Genomic DNA, 18,172 nt, shown 5'->3' on the forward strand with positions numbered 1-18,172 from the left:
AAACAATGAGCAAGCAAGTAAGAGAAAGTGAGAGACGTTTTGGGCGTCTTTTCTGTCTGAAAGTTTTCGAAACTTAAATCGCATATAATCTAATCCAAGAGAGATCTCTTCATCTCTTGTTCTTACTGACTGATTTCACAGAATTTCTGCACTTTTAGGTATGCTTAGTTGTTCATGTAAATTTCGATTAATTAAACCCCGATCTGTTTGTTAAAAATTGATTCTGTGTTGAACTATGTTTTGTGCTGATTTTGATTTTTTTGGTAACCAGGTTTGTAGAATCTCAATCTGTGAGAAATTAAAGAAAAACCTATCTCATCTGTTATCTTTGAAGGTAAAGAAGAAGAAGAAAGCATCCACAGAAAACGACAGAAATAAATGAAGGTAGAGAGAAATCAGAAACCTGGATTTTCGGCGATGAACCTCGTTCGATGATGAACCTCATTTGGCGATGAATCTTGTTCGGCGATAACCAACCCTCGGTGACTATGGCTGTTGGCTTCAATGTCCCTTCTTTGTAGAGAAATGGGATTTTAGGTTAAATGATAAAGATGTAATTTTCTAAAAGTTCAAAGGGCATACTTGTCCACCCAAATGTTTAACGGTGCTGAGCGCATAACAAATCAGCGTTAAGTGATAAATTTTCACTTAAAATGTAGGCCAATTTTTCAGCGATTTTTACTGAATTTCAGCGTTAAACAAACGCGCTAATTCCGAAATATTGCTGAAGCTGAATTGCATTCAACATTAAGTGTTGAAATCAGCGTCAAACAAACAGCACCTTAGTATTTTCAACCACTTAGGAATGCCTACAACTATCCAACCCACCTTTAATGTCACTGCCTTGAGATATTCCATGGCATTTGTTGTTTCGATCAATCCCCCTAACAAAGCCCCAATGGAATTAAATACCTCAAAGTTCTAGTTATGGAAAGGAAGCCAACAATGTCAATCCAGCTCCTTAGCTCTTCATGGGACTATCACAATTAACAAATCACAACTAAAGCCTCACCATAGAGTCATGGATTCTAACACTTTTCAAACCTTCAAAAAACTCAAAATCCCGTTTAGTGGAGCACAAGAAGACTTTCAAATCTGTCCCACAAGGTAATAACGAGAAAATTTTCGAGTATCCTGTATGCCAAATCAACGCTTCAATTACACCTTCCCAAAAATCCTCATGCCCTCCCGACTTTGTACAATATGGCCCTCCTCTAGATATCAAAGCTGTCTGAGGGGCCCTGAACTGCTTTTGGACTTGTACTAGCTAGACCCACACCGCAGCCCCTTGAGCAAGTGGAGTATATCTTTTTACAATATTAGCCTCAACCTCACACCCTAATAAAACATCCAACAAATTCTTCCATCCCAGCCCATTGCTTGCCTTCTGAGATGTACAACGATGGGTTCCACCTTTGACAAGCTTGTTCAATTCAAAGATCTTAACACTACATGAAAATCCCAAATTTTAGCGAAAATAATTGTTGGGCCTGGCCCGTCAAATTTTATTACTCAAATTCCGCGGCCAATGAACCACGAATTCGTGTCCACAATTGCTGAACTCGTTGTCTCAACTTGTTCTAAGCTTAAACCCTAACAAAGCCTTCAACGAAATCTCTCTCCTTTCGTCTTTCCCCGCGTTCTCTCTCTACAAATCAAGAACAAAATCAAAGATCACTCTTTGTTCCTCTCTTTCTCTGATCTCTCTCGACTGTCTCAATCTCTCTCTCTCTCTCTCTCTCTATCCCTCTCCCTCCCTGTCTTCCTCGATCTCGTCTCTTGATCGATCTCATCTCTCCCTCTATTTGGTCACTTAATATTTCTCTATCTTATCGCTCGATCTCTCAACATTAGAAATGATGGAGTGAAGAAGAAGTTCTCTATTGTGTTTTAAGGTGAGTTTTTCTCTCTCTCTCTCTCTCTCTCAGGTTTATAGATCCATAACCCTATTCAGGTTGTTGACGATGAGATATAGGATTTGTAATCCCACAAAATGCATTAATTTTGGTTTTTTATTTCTCAAATGTATTTACCTTCTAGTTGAAAGGTAATTTTGTTATTCGATTTTTTCCCCATCGATTACGATTTCATGTCATTTTAATTTAATTTACAAAAGCGAGATACATGAACATCAACACTATTTCTTCTCCTCTCAATCTATTTCAGAGTTTTTTGAAATCTGTGAGATTTTGATAGTCTGTTGGTGTTCTTAATCTCTAAAGCGTGATACATGAACATCAACACTATTTCTTCTCCTCTCGATCTTTTTCAGAGTTTTTTGAAATCTGCGAGATTTTGATAGTCTGTTGGTGTTCTTAATCTCTAAAAGAGATTGATTCGATTACTTCGTTATCATGTTATAGGGTTTTATTAAACATTATAAGCTTTGGGGATCAGGTAAGTTGTTTCATAAATTTTTTTGAACTTGAGATTTTGTTTCGATGCTTGATCTAAATGTTTTGGTGATCAGTCGATGATATGGAATTGGATGTTGTAGGGTTGTTTGATTCGTTATTTAATTTTCACACACACACACACACACACACACACACACACACACATATATATATATATATATATTCATTGTTTTAACATTGCTCTCAGATTTATTGATTTTCTAGAAATTATTTGCATTTCTCTAGCTAATATTTTAGATAAAAATAGATCATTTATGTGATGTTTTACATATTTTAATTTTTATTATATGTTTTTTTGTTCTCAGTGGGTGTCATATATGATGCTTTGTTTGTTGATTTTTTTTTTCATATTGATGCGCTTCCTTATTGATTTTCTAGGTTAGTCATTTTTTCTCCCATAGAAAAATCGATAGCATTAGACTTGATGGTCATTATTTTGATTTATAATTTTCACCTTTGCATATGGATATCATTAGGATTTGACAAACCTATAGCAACATACTTCACATAAGAGCATCCATGGTTTTGTCTTCCAACTCATCATCAAGATTTGTGGAGTGGCCACACTTGTAAACTCCTATTTAAAATAAAATACAACTAATATATGTGAATATTACATAGGGAGCGCTTGAAGGTTTTGTGCGATTGGTCAATCACTTTTCAGATGGCAAGACATTTTTACGTACATAGATGTTTGACTAAGAAGTCATCATATTTGTTGGAAGCTTACCTTGACAAGTAGAACTATTTCGAGACTTCAATCGAAAATTTGATGTTTTAAGACTCAAAATTGATTAGAAAATTTAGCTCAATGACAGTGACAAGATGTAGGAGGTAGTTTGATCATTGTTAGATAGATTATTGGGATTTGTTACTTATTCATTACTTTTTGGTCATAAGGTTTTATTTTCTTATAAATATAGGTAATGAAAGTATTAAAGAGTGACTTTTGATTGTTAATAATCAGGTAATATGGTTTTATTTTCCATTAGTTGAGGTAATGAAAGCATTATAGAGACTTTTGATTGTTCATAAAATTTGCCTCTCGGGTTCTCTAATGTATCGGAAAGTCACTTTAAACCTAACTCATGATATTCCACTGTTTTTCAACTCTATTTTTTTTCTCAAAATTTTTTTTAAAACCTTTATAGGGTTGAAATGGATAATGAAGCTTGTAAGACTGCTATAGTTATAAGAGTAAGTCTTGTTTTCTTTCCATTTTTATGGGCTTGGACAGTTAACCTTTGTTTCTGATTTGTTTGATATTTTTATTTACTTTGTGATGAAGGTGGATAGCACAAACAAGTATGGAATACTTCTTGAAGTTGTACAAATTCTTACTGATCTAAACCTTATTATAATAGAAACTTATATATCTTCTGATGGAAATTTTTTTCATGGATGGTAAGTTTTTTTTCCCATTTATTGCCTTGTTTCCCCATTAAAAGAAGCCTAGTTTTAAATTAATGTTATAAGTTGTCACCAGTTTTTCTTCAATCAATACAGTAACAAGCTTAGGGGCCGATTGATTGCGCTTCTAAACGCGACTTTACCGGCGTTTGCGTTAAAAAGCTGGATTTTACGAAATTTCGCGTGCTAGATATCGCTTCTAAACGCGGTGTTTTGAAGTTGTAAACGCAAATATGAAAAAAAAACGGTGTTTTGAAAAGTGCATGTGAGCCGCTTCGCACATTTGAGTTTTAACGCGTCGGAGTGAAATGACAAATTTACCCTTCTCCATTTATCGAATTTACACACTTAGTCCACGATTAAAACTTCGACTGTTTTCATCTTCATCAGTCTCTCTCTCTCATCGATTTCGACAGCTAACGGCGACCCACCTCGACGACGCCGATCAATTTTCCGAACGTAACCCATCGACGACGAAGAAGACGTTGTCTTGGTTAAACCGACGACCTTGAAATCCGATCGTAACCCATTACTCTCTCTGCAACTAAGATCTACTAATCGTTTGGTTTCTTCACCTGCACAGCAAGCACGCACAGCAGTTGCATTTAGACGCCATTGAAGACTCCGAGTCCAATCTACGCCATTGACGACGACGATTCCAAGTCCAAGCGAACTCAATCTCTCCGTTTGCCCTTTTTCCGATCAACGGCTTTCGATTCATTCGCACATCAGCTTCTAAGAAGTCATGTGAGCTCTCTCTCTGTCATGGATTTCGATTTTTTACGAAATTCCAACTTCAATGTTCGATTAACATAAAAATTTCTGTTAGGATTTTTCTAATTTTCAATTTCTTGTTAGATTTTTATTAAAAAATTATAATAGAAAAAATTAATATTCACCAATTGATTGGGTTAGAAATTGTTGTATATTTTTGTTGTTTATTTTTATTCACCATTTCAATTGATCGGGTGTACCCAAATATTCTTCCATTCCAAATTGTGGATGTTTTTTGTGTTCATTTTTAGGGCTATTTATGAGCAATTAAAATGTTCAAGATGTAAATTATGTTTCTTTGATATAGTATATAGATATGCCCTATATGATCAAGTATATAGACATATCATATGGGAGCACTTTTTAATGGTATTTTTGCTTGTCACAGTGTGTTTCGAATGCGAGCATAAATTTATGGGTATACCCATGCTTTTTTTTGATAGATACTATGAACGCATGCCTATACTATGAACATGTATGCTTAGATTCCACCTTAGATGTTAAGGAGTGGTTTGTATTTTTATTTATTTATAAAGATGGTTAGTGGGGTGAAAAAACATATTTGTGATTGAAAGGTGTTACTCAGGCGTTGTTGAAGTAGTTGTTTGCGTGACAAAGGTCTCAATATGTAGTTTTCACTTTGCGTAGTTGGTGGAACAACTCAAACGATATATAGGGTGGCCTCTTGAATTGTAGATGTGCAAGGGATTAGATGAGTAGAATGATAGGAACTATCATGAGATGCTCTGAATGAATGGGTTGACATTCCTTTGGCTATGTGCATGTTTAGAATGATTGTTGGAGGAAGCAATTTTAGATGAATCAGTAAATTAGTTTTCGGAAGGAATATAATTTTCACAAGGGATTTAATTTCTATGTTTATGTTGTTCTTGGCCTATATATTAGAGTCATGAGTAATTGTTTTTGGAGTTAATGGAGCTTAGGGATTTTAAGAGTTTTAAGGGCTGTTTTGTAACCATTCTAATTAGAATTGTTAAACATGTATACAGTTAAACATGAGTGGGGACTAAGGACTAAGGACCCAAATATTCTTCTCTACCTTGAACCCATTTTTTCATGTATACGGTTGACACATCTTAATAATAAGTTGATTGTTGTATTTGCTTATTTTAATTCTTTTTTTTTAATATTATTATTGGCCTTTCTTGATTCATTTTTCACTGTTGTAATCATACAGAACTACCCAACCATATTTCAATTGTGGTGAAAAAAAATTCTTTCCTTCTAGTATTGTAAGCCCAATCTGACCGTTGGGAACGTTATATAACAGCGTCCAACATGGGCTCATGTCGCCTCAAAACATTTTGATGGGGTTTTGTCCTTTACGACTCAACCTTTACACTAAGAATCATAAATTTGATATTGGAGAGATTTTTAAATGCTTTGTTTATCAGGAAAATTTCATATGTCCATTTTTAAGAGGAGATGCTGTCGAAATTTCTATAGAAATATAAATTTTTCTATAATTTTTATAGACATTTTAAAATTAAAATAATAATTATTTTAATTTTTATATAATTTTATTATATTTAGTGTAATTATATAATTATAGGGGTATTTTGGTAATTTTTAATGTATTCTGGGTGCATTATCAACCTTAAGGGTATTTTGGTCATTTTACCTTAATACAACAAATTCTTGAAGCTGTATCAAGCAGTAATTATCAGATTCTCACAGCACAACACTTTTAAAAAGCTCTATCAAGCAAACTTTTCAGTGTTTCTGATTCTAACAGCAGATTCTGACAGCAGAAGTTGACAGCAGATTCTGGCAGCTGAATCAATCAGGCCCTTAGAGATCAAGGGATTCTCAATTATATTCGTAAAGTGGGTCATTTTTCGAATTTCTCAGATGGGTGGTTCTCGGTTAGCTCTTTCTACTTGCTCCTTGAGGTGTGTTTTCCTTCTTCCATTATATGGCCTTCTAAGGCCCCATCCAAAGTTTCTTTCTTCTTATGATTGGCAGCTTTGAACAAACTCCCTATAATTGATCTCCTTAGGCGTAAAGGTATTTTCTTAACTGATTATTGTTGTCTATGTCGAGTTGATGGTGAGTCGGTAGATCATGTCTTCATTCATTGTAAGGTCACTTTTCAGGTTTGGACACACTTCCTTTCCTTGTTTAATATGTTTTGGTGTACTCCGTCTTCGATTATCCCTCTTTTAGTCGGGTGGGATCATTCACCCTTTGGTGGAATGTCAAGGATTCCTTGGAAACTTATTCCCTTTGCTATTTGTTGGGGTTTGTGGAAGGAGAGGAATGCGCGTACTTTCAAAGGGGTGGAGACTAAATGCATGAAATCATTTTTAGTACTCTTGGATTACCATTCTTTTGGTGCAAGCAATTCAAGGAGTTTAGGGGCTTCTTTTTTGAAGACTTTATGCTTAGATGGGAAAATGTAATTAGGGAGTGATTTGTTACTTTTTTGCTTCTTGTTGTTTGCTTTTTGTGGAATTCACTATGTGGGTGTTTAAACTTGTAAGAACTTTATGTGAAGATTTGGGATTCTGTTTCTACCTGTGTTTTGTGTTTATTATTGATACATATTTATTTATAAGCTAAATTTTATTTAGTATGAAAATTAGGAATAGATGATTAGGTTTAGGAGGTCATGGAAGGACTTACCTACCTAAAAAAAATACAAAATCCAGAAAGATCCTGGAATGCTGTTTAAGAGTATGAATTTTGAGATGGCCAACTTTTTACTTGAGCAAATAATATATCCTTACACAATTATATGTATTGGTGGTTTAGTATTACACTAGAAAATGTTAGAAAAGTGCTTTCTTCATGTATTCGCATTTGGGAAACAACTGCCTTCTTTATATGCTTGCACTGAAATACTTCATATGCAAATTGCAAATGGATCATATATATATGGAATGATCTTGTATTCCTTATTTTTCTAAAATCATAATAATGATTTCATTTGTCTTATTTACGTAGGCAATCATGGATTAGTTGAAGCTAATGGGCCCTCTTATACTCACTGGAATTGTGAAGTCCCTTGATGGTTCCTCAGATACAATATCAGGTCCTTATTGTTTTATGCAATTTGTCTGCTCTTTTCAGTCATTTTCTTTCTTCACTTAGAAATTTGATTTCTTATTTTCATCCATAGTTCTAGAAATTTGTACCTTTTTTGACTACTAACATTTCAATCTATTTTACATAAGGGTGTTGAAAAGAATTATCTAACTGAATCTATGTAAATACAACCACGCAGATTCTATTGCCAAGGATGTCAAAATCTTCGCCTTGTGAAAATTTTATTTTATCACAATAGTGAAATCTATTTTTTCTTTTGGTAAATTCCATTGTTTAATTAGTTCACATATTTTCCCTCAAAGAAAGTTTCGTTAGTTGTGGCGCCCCGCCAAACGCTAACACAAATCCCAATGCCAAACCTCAAGGTACTAGGTGGCACCTCGAAATTTCGGCATGGTCTCCTCTGTTTATGTTAACGTTTCACGGAACTCAAACCTGATAAACCAATTTATAACAAAACCTGTATATAAAGCTGTAAATACAGGAAATGAATAGCGGAAGGCTAATTACATCAACATGTAGATAGATCAGAGTGCGAAAGATTTAATCATATACAAGCTTACAAAATACTCTCACTCTAACATAGGCCTAAACTCTCAATCCAAAAATCTCATACATCCTAGATGAAACTGACAATTCTAACGGATGTAGCCCTAGTGCTCGCCAGGCAATAAACTCTGATCGTCGATTTGACCGACCAGATGCTCCACAATTACTGACTCTACGCCTGTCTCGGTAGCTGCAAGTGCTGAAACTAAAAAAAATAGGAAGGAAAGGGTGAGTAACGAGAGTTACCCAGCAAGTCCACAGCCAATTCCTACCAATAACCCTCCCTAAACATGATCGAGTAAAACATACTGAACATTTTAATACATGCAAGGTTTTACAGAATAAAATACGATCAACTGGTACATATATCCAGGGATGAGCAACTAAACAGTTTAAAATCTTCACATAGCACCAATCATCCATACTCATTTCACATTTTCCATTCTATGCAAATACTGTTGACGACATTAAAATGATAGACATGCTTTTCAGTTTATAATTCGAAATATAACAACAGATACATAATACAAGTGGTGGAGTATTGGAATTAAAGAGTTGGGATTCACGACTGGATCGCTCCCAGTCAGGACATGATATTCCTTAATAACATCGTAATTCCTGATTTTGTGGCTGGTCGTGTCTACCACGCTTGCGGAACCATTTATCCGGCTCAGGCTGGCCGTTTGACGTGACCGTAAGCAATGGGTCTCTTTTCGATGTGTCAGAACGTTCGACTACTACTAGATTGTTAGTGATCACTGACTAATCATCTTCGTCTATGCCTATCAGGCGTGCATGTGATTCCCAAATGACACTCCACTCGTATACGACCACCTTTACAATACACGTTCACTGGTAAAGATAAGAAAGGAATGGACCCGGATTCCAGTTGTGACTTCACTTTCATACGCGTCCCATATCACGTATGAGTTTGGTGGTCCCTACCGTATATCCCAGGATAGTGCACCCCTCCGGATGATGTGACGCACTATCCCTTCAAGCATTCACAAACCCTTTAACAGTTCACAAAATAGCTACGTATATATATGATTTTTCATTTAAAACAAAAGAGAAATTAACAAAACAGGGTTGAGAATGGATATCCAGTTCTTACCATGCAACTGTGGCCAATCGGCCTAAGATAAATAACAGTACTCTGCGCAAGCGCTAACATATTCGGAAATAAACATGCAACCCTTTCATTAATAACCTGGATATCCTTTCACCAACCTACACACAACATACAATGTAAAATGCAGACATCACCCCTCGGGTGTGATTCTGACATTTTACCGTTCATTCCCTTTTCCCATTCTCTCAACATTCTCATTTTTCATATTTTCAAATCAACCATCCATTTTCAATCTTTCAAGGTCATTATTTCGGTCTTTCCATTGAAAACCTTCAAAGTTTATTCACAAACAAGGTCCCAATGATGCACGGGACCAAAGCTGTTAAAAATAGAGAAAGCTGGTGAAAAGTTGGCTAAGTGTTAGAAACTTAATTTTTCAAAGTTCTCGAAATTAAAAACGGATTTTTCGAAATGAAAGTCTTGATCATGAGATTCGACACCATATAGTTTTTGTAATCTAATTCAAAGGAACGCGAAAGTTATTTCATTTTGAAAACTTGCCGAAAACGTCGAAAAATACGTTTTGTTCTTGAAACCAAAATTCGGATTTTGATCCTTTGAGATTTGGATCTTGAAACCATTCCCATTGTTCCAAAATGGGGGGTAAAACCTTAATTTCATTAAAGAACTTAAAGTAAATGGAACATTTACTTAAATGTTTTTAATGAAATGAAGGGTGAGAAATAGTGTATAAGGTGTGAGGAGATCAAGCCAAGAGTCAGAACACTGTTCTGGTCAAAACTGTGTCTGTCGGTGGCAGAATCAATATGCTGTCGGTGGAACCGACAGAATACACATCGGCAGGTGTCGGTGGGACCGACGGTCCTGCCGACAGAACAAAGTTTTCAGGTGCTTCCTGATTTCGTCGGTGGCAGAAGCAACATTCTGTCGGTGGGACTGACAGAATGCCTTAGGCAGGTGCCGGTGGCACCGACCCTTCCCACCTACAGCCTGAACCTCACTCACGATTTTTTTTCGTTTTTCGATCCCTTTTTCGATTTCTTCTTCCATTCTTCGAACCATTCGACCCACCCACGATTTTGTTATCGAAATTCGATAAAGCATAAACAAAACACTTACTTCTACCATGAATTTGAAATCAAACACCAATTTCTACGATTTAAATGCAAACAATAAGTTTTGTTTCAAAACCCTAAATGCACATTTCGGAAATCTAAAGCTACCAATAAGAATTGGAAGTCCCTTACTTGTTTGTGGACGTCAATGGTGATGAATCAACACTAATGATCAATGTTAGGCGGCTCGAAGTTCCGAAAGTGGTTGAACTCGGGTGCCAACGGAGTGGTTGGTTGTGAAACCCTCTTTGAAGGTGTTCTCCCCGCTTCCTAATGACCAATAACGACTCTCCTATGATATGGATGAGGTTCCAAGTGATTATACAAAAACCCACTTGCTGATTTTTGTGGGAGACCAAGAGAAAAGAAGAGGAAATGGAGGTTGGATGGGGTGAGGACGTAGAGCTCGACAACGCCGACGACTTTGCCTTCTTCGTCGAGGTTCAACTCGGACTTGATTGGGATAGATCTTGATAGGAATGGGTTCAAACCCTAGGTCTAGAAAATGGCTGAATTGAGTTCTTTGGAGAAGAGTGAAGAAGTGAAATGAAATAAAAGAAAGTGAGTTTTCTTTTATAAGAGGGCTGAGGGTATACTTGTAATTTCCCCATCATTTCTAGTTTCGATCGTAACTTAACTATTCGATCTCGGAAAACGACAAACGAATATACCATTTCGAATAATTTTTTACTACGGATCTAATGGTATCATCAAATATTTTCGATTCTCGTTCTAACGAAATTCCACTATTTTGGATCCCATTTAACGCGAAATTCGAGGATTTGTTAACTTTTTCCTCCGAACTCGAATTCGAACTTGCTTACAAGCTAATGTATATATTCCGATCCTTTTGAATCTAATGGCGAAGTCGGTTTTCTTCAAAATTAATCATAGCAATATTCGAGTATTTTACTCTAAATCTCTCCTTCGACATTTTCCTCTAAATCTCACCATTAAATTTCCTCGAGACATGAGTTGAAAATCCGGGGTGTTACATTAGTAGTAAGATGCAGGTTTTAGGCATGAAATTGGCACCATTTACATGGTCAATTTATATGGAAGGTTGAATTGGCTACACTTACCCTCCCTGTGGAAAGGAAAACCTGCATTGGTCTCATGCTCCAAAATACCTTTTCATCATCATTATCAAATCCTATTTGAATCTTGAAACATTATGTGGTGGGTTGCATAGATGTTTTGCCATTCATTTCTATCTAGAGCAATTTTTATGTCGGTGCATGCATCTTAAAAGCTCTTCTGTCTTTCTCAAGTCTGGTCTCGTTAGTACTTCAATTAGTACGAAAGCCTGCATATTCAATGTGCCATCATTATACTTTGTGGCAAGGTTTAAAATGTCGTATCGACTAGCTGGTTATGATTCTGAACAGTACAAAGCAGTTGAGGACTATATGTCTTGTAAAAGGTGAGTATTATTATTGTGTTACTAATGTATTTTTTCTAGTTTGTCTTATATTTGCACTATTGTTGGTTCCATAGGTAAATGACATAAGGATTTGTTAAAGCTTAATATCAGTCTATGGAATATATCATATAATATATAGTTTAGTCATGGTTGACATAATAGTCTGATAGCAACATTGGAATGTATCTTTAGATTGAGCTTGTATATAGTCAATGTAATAAGGGCATTCGAAAGATAGAAATGAATGCATTCGGAAAATGTATGAGCAACATTGCAGATTATATTTTTTCGGCTTTTAATCAGGCATGCTCTCTGAAATTGAATTCTCTCATGCCCACACATTTTTGCATCTTGTTGATATAATTTCTACTCTGTAGATTGTCAATAAAAGTGATGTTTTATTAACTTCTAAGCACATATCTATATGCCATCCAGATTAACAGGAATCTGGTTAGATCCTTATTAAACAAACATTTGTTGTAAGACTTTGATGATGATGGTGGTGATGGTTAGGAGGTCCTTAACTCTCTTTTAACTGCCTTCACATTCTTACTTTGCAAAGAAACATGATATGTATGCTCAGAGATACTATGCACAAATGTGTGCTAAACACATGCACATACAAACACACACAATTACAAATTGTCAAATCTTCATTGCATGGCTACCACGTGACATGTTCCACCAAATTGGTAAATTGATTGGCCTATTATCATTTCTTCTATACTTGGTTTGATACTTATTTTGATTCTTATTAATTATTTTTCATACATATTGCCTAAGTGGAAAATGTCATCCTTTCTTCTCATTGGATTGAAAAAAGAATTCTTCTCAGGTCTACCATAATGAGAAAGAGGCATACATGCTTCCTAGGTCTTGACTCCCTTGAAAAAAGTTTAAAGATCTAATGAAAGTGTTAACACCAGTGTGTTCATGTATTCATAAAAAAAAGGAAAAGTGTGTTCATATCTCAAAAACAGTTTAGTCACATTGACTATGACATTATTTAAATCTAAGTTGTTACCTCTCTTTTTCTTTTTTCTTTTTTTTTTCCCCCCATTTTTCTCTTGTATTTTTTCATATAGTTAACCTTGGTAATGTTCAATACATATCATGTACTTATCTTGAATCTATCTCTTTGGAGAGATGATGGATGAACTTATTTACAAAGAATAACCTACGAATGGAAACCTTCTCCATGTCAGGATTGCTCTTCATTTTACTGATATATGCTTGGTTACATAATGCAAATCATTTGCATTGCAAAAATTTGCTTAATTCTTAAGAAATTATTGCAGTTTTTCTCATTTGCGGATAGATTTAGAGGTCGGTATGACGAGTCAATTACAAGTGCTAGGCAGTTCTATGCTTCAGAATCTAGTTATTCGGTAAGAAATTAATCCTCACCACCAACAGTTTTTTTTTCTCATTATTTGGTTAATACTATATATATGTGATGGTGAACTTCAGGATGAACTGCTATGATCTGCTGGTTGGCTATATCGAGCAACGGGTGAAGAATATTATCTAAAATATGTGGTAGATAATGCGGTATCCTTGGGTGGAACTGAATGGGCAGTTGCTGAATTCTCTTGGGACAACAAATATGCTGGTTTACAAATTCTTCTTTCAAAGGTATAATCAATCCCCTTTTTTACAGAGAGCATGTTTCTACAAGATTGCCTAATCCTTATTAATATCAATTCCCACGACATGTTTAAAATTTATATTATTCAAAATATAGAAAACAATATAATCATGAATCCAAATTAGGAACCATCATCTGGTCAAAATAATAAAAATTCAATGTCATCTTCATTGGCATCCTTATTATCTGACGTTTCATCGATAAAATGGTCACCAACATCTTTGTCAAGGTCATCATCCCTTACTAGTGCATTAAGGTAATATTTTAATTATTCTCAGTTTAGTTGAGAAGTTCACATTAACCTAGTGTACAAGTGGAATGTGTGTTTTTGGACAGGTAAAAACATGGGCAAAACTTTTGAATACCTTTTGTACAAGTGGAAAGTTGGAGCTGGAACTCCTGTACAAAGTTCAGATCCAATGCTACGAGGATGCTAAACTAATAAAGTTATTCCCTAAAATTGTGAGATCTCTCTACGACCAGGATGTGCTTGCAGAAGGTACCATTCTCCTCTAGTTCCGTAAAGGAACAAACCCGAAGGGAAGGTATGCAAGTTGGCTATTAAAATAGTACAAAATTTGTGTTTATCCTTTAATTCCTTCTAATGGAGATTTCTTGATAACTGATTCTCAATTGATCCTATTCTCGCTGTATGAGAAACTTGAGTATATTGTTACATAATTGGATAAGAGTAGGACTAGCTTGATTAACGTAGTAAGGAAAAAAGGCAAACAAAACATTGAGATTCATAAATCCTGACTAATCTCAAGGTTTTGTTTTGAGGTGGATGAGCCTTAGTAAGGCATTTTTTCCTGACTAAGTTAGTCAGGAAAGTGTTTTGTGTGATTGAATAATGGTCACAATGTACTCTTAAAGTTGCCTATGAACCAATGACACTGCGTTACATAGTGTAGTGTTCGTGTTTCACTCTGCTCACACCTTTTAAGAATTTGTGCCTCGACCATTCAATGATGGCGTATTCGTAACCATCTGAAGTGTCTATAGCCAGCCTTGATCAACTCACACTCTACAACACAAAAAATGAAACCAGCTCCTATGTGGCCTGGGTTGTCATGACTCGATTTGTCTAACCCTTAACCTCCCTTTCTATGTTATATACATTTTCTGGTTTGCCAACTTCATCTCTTTTTCCATTTCTTTACTTCATGGTAAGTGTGTATTTTACTTCATCACTTATCTTTCTGTCAATTTGCCCATATTCACGTCAAATTTGTGCTAAATATTCTTATAAAGTAAATTTCATTGTAGATACAAGACTTTCATATTGCGGAAAGGGAAGAAGATATTGGATCTATGCTGGTTTTGTGGGTGAGCACGTGTTAGCGATGGTATCTCATTTGAGTACTTCATAATACAAGGCTTATAATGCGTTTAATGTGTTGTAGGAGCTTCATATATGTTTGGAAGAGCTTTAACTTCTGTTCTTTGGGGAGTTATAGCTGATCGATATGGTCGAAACCTGTTATAGTGTTGGGCACAATTTCAGTGTTAGTATTGCTTGACATTATTCCCTATATAATTAAACTTGAATTGTTGTCTCAAAACTATTTATGTCATTTACTCTGTTTTAATAATACATATCAGGGTCATATTCAACACTCTCTTTGGCCTCATTACAAGCTTTTGGATGGCACTTATTACAAGGTTTCTTCTTGGATTTATGTATGGTCTAGTTGGTACAATAAAGGTGTGTGTACATGCATGCGTGAGACTATATATTTGTTGAGTGTATATTTTCTTCTACTCTTGAGATATGGTTTTAATGATGATGGTGGGTTAGATGGTGTTTGTTTAGGTAGACGTGGTTTTAGGTAGAGTGGAATGGAGGAACAAGCTTTGTTTATACGACCCCAAATCCTTGAGATAAGGCTTTGTTTATGAAATGAGTTGACTTGTTTATAGTTTGGCATCTTATAAAGCTTCGTAGGTTGGGCTTTACCTCATTCCATGCCAAAATAAGCAAGAGGTTAAAATTCAATTGCTAACTAAATCTGTGGTGGACTGATGCCTAGGAAAGAGATATTGATTTCTATATTATGGACGGTGCGCACTTGCCCACATAAGAGAAAAGACAGTACTATAAGCAAAAATATTTGTATTAGTAAAATTAACCTTTAGGTTTTTAGTTCCCCTAAGAATTTTGGGGTGCTTTAAAAGAAACACATGTAGCTAAACAGTCGTTTTTCTATAAGAATACTCAGCTCCTTCCATGATTGAAGTACTTTGGGAACCATTTTTGTGTTGGTTAGTAAGGTTTTTATTTGTGTATTTTTGTCTGCATCAATGAAGGTTGTAACATTAGTTCGTGATTCATTGCATGAAAACTCGCTTTTATAGCTTTCTTATTTCTTATGAATGTATACCATTGTCATTGTGTTAGTCTTTGATGGAAATTCTTTGAGTTATCAAAGAGGTTTGAGTGGCACTTGAATGGCTACTATTAATAAAAAGTTACACCTGATTTTGGAAGCATTTCATATATTTTTGGGTATTTAGCCGATGCTTAATCTTGCTGTTGAATCGTCACAGTGTTGGTAAAAGTTTTGTTGTTGAAATCTTGATGTTGTGACGAATCGTGTCAACTGGAAAAATGGCAATTCTTGTACTGCCATATGTGTCAATTTGTGCAGAAAAGGTATTTTTATTGTCTCTCTTGTTACTTGCAGGTTCCGTATTCTATATTTAGTATTGAAGATGTGATCAAGGAGGTGGAACACTGCCTAAAGATACTTCTGTAGCTATCTGCACTATAGAGAAAGCAAATTCTTTACTCAACAGATTGTTGGAAGAAGGGCATCTTTCTGAAGTTGGAATTATTGTGATAGATGAATTGCATATGGCATGGATTTTTTTGTTTTTGATCAAATCTTTCTTTGTTTGAATGTCTATGTGAAACAGTTCAAATATTTGCAGCTCTAAATGTCAATATCACCATTGTGTTTTCTTTTAACATATTTGACTGAACCAAATGGATCTTTGCTTAATTCAGGGAACTCCTGTTAATATCGTCGTCGGCTCACACGTGTGGGCTGAGGATTCGGAGGTTGCGTGGATAGATGGAGAAGTAACAGAAATCAAAGGAAACGATGCCACCATAGTTACCCAACATGGAAAAACACTAAGATATATATATCATATATTGCTTTATTGTCAGTTATTTGTAGCTTCTACAGAATTTTCAATCTTAATAAAGAGGTTTACATGTATATTAATTTTGGGTTATTTAGTTTAATTTGGAGCTTGTTTTATGATTTTTCTTTTTCTGATTTTTTTTATTATTTGGTGAATTAGAGGACCGTGCTATTGTTTGTTAAACCTCCAAATTTGATGGTCATACTCTATGGATTTTTTTTTGTTTTTTTTTAAGTCCATTCTCCAATAATTTGATAGTCCAGGGCCGTCAAAAAAAAAAAAATTCTACAAGAGAATATTTGACGAGAGGGTCCATCAAATTTCTCAAAATTTGACGGGCTAAGACCGTCAAATATGGGCCTTTTTCACATAGTGTAATAAACCTCCCATACTCATTCTGATATCCAAAAGCAGTCATGAACTTTCCCAACACTACAAATTTGTTCCAAAAAACCTTCCCTGATGGCAAATGCAAAGCATCAACCAACACGTGTGACAGGCAAACTCTATCCTCTTCAAATAACACCATCTCCGTGATGCCTTTACCACCTTTCTCCGCTACTCCTAGCATGAGATTATTCTTGAGCCAACATTTTTGGACCTTGAAGACCTGTGGTCTACCTGGGCCAACATTACTCTCCCCACCAACGACAACACTGTTCGTCATTTCATCTTTTTTTGTTTAAGCTTTGGCAAAATTTTTGAGATGAGACTTGTATTACTCCTTGGGATTCTCAAGAAAAATGAATCCCTCATTCTTGCTTATCGAAAAAAGCGAAAAATAAAATCTATGAAACGAATTAGAATTATTGTATAACTATAATTGCATAATACCATGCAGTATGAAAAGATTTGGATTCATTAATTGGGACCAAAGTTTTGGAATGAATTTGATGATGATGAGTATCTATAAGTTAGGTGAATATAATGGGTAAGACGATACAAGACATGATGAGACAAGATCACAACTTTAAAACTCAATTCGATTTTTTTGATGACTCTTCCGAGATCAGGTGAGTCATCTGATCTCCGAGGTAATTGTCAATGTCAATCTTCCATCACATTGACTTGTTTGATTGAGGTAATGCAAACTTGGTCGAGTCGTGGATTTTGTGTTTTTAATGTAAAATAATTATTATTTTAGTAATTCATTTATTATATATGAAAGAAAAATATATTTGTTTCGAAGGTAATCGGGGGTTTAAGTAGACCTCCAATCGCTAAGATAGATGCGAAATTAAAGCCTTATGTAGGACCGAGCATGCACGTCACCTTCCACAATAAAATTTAGTTCATCACTTAAGTCTTGGGGCCTTAAGGTGCCCTCTAGACAATGGAATACATAGTAGAAAGGTAATCAACTACTTTGTTAGTTTTCCTATAAACATGTGAACATTGAACACTTATCAATTTGTCCATGCCTAACTTGATTTCTTTGACCAAATGGCTAGCCTGCCAATGAGGAATCATGGAAGATTGTAATATTTGAACCGCTAATTGAGAATCAGAAGATATCACGAA

The 18,172-nt window shown here is 35.3% G+C and overlaps 1 long non-coding RNA gene across 5 annotated transcripts; it reads left to right on the forward strand.

The window, feature by feature from the left end:
- Positions 1-13,845: 13,845 nt before the first annotated feature.
- LOC147400223 (uncharacterized) lies at positions 13,846-16,772 on the forward strand. Of its 5 annotated transcripts, XR_015179240.1 has the most exons (6): positions 14,098-14,667; positions 14,768-14,827; positions 14,905-15,006; positions 15,104-15,206; positions 16,186-16,358; positions 16,509-16,772. It is a non-coding gene; the product is annotated as an uncharacterized LOC147400223 (long non-coding RNA). The 5 variants fall into 5 exon arrangements; XR_015179239.1 differs by having other exon boundaries at positions 14,095-14,667; positions 15,104-16,358; XR_015179237.1 differs by having other exon boundaries at positions 14,100-14,667; positions 14,905-15,206.
- Positions 16,773-18,172: the final 1,400 nt, after the last annotated feature.

The sequence above is a fragment of the Akebia trifoliata genome, chromosome 6 (assembly GCF_017979445.1).
Source record: "Akebia trifoliata isolate Shusen 1 chromosome 6, ASM1797944v1, whole genome shotgun sequence".
Classification (NCBI taxonomy): Eukaryota; Viridiplantae; Streptophyta; class Magnoliopsida; order Ranunculales; family Lardizabalaceae; genus Akebia; species Akebia trifoliata.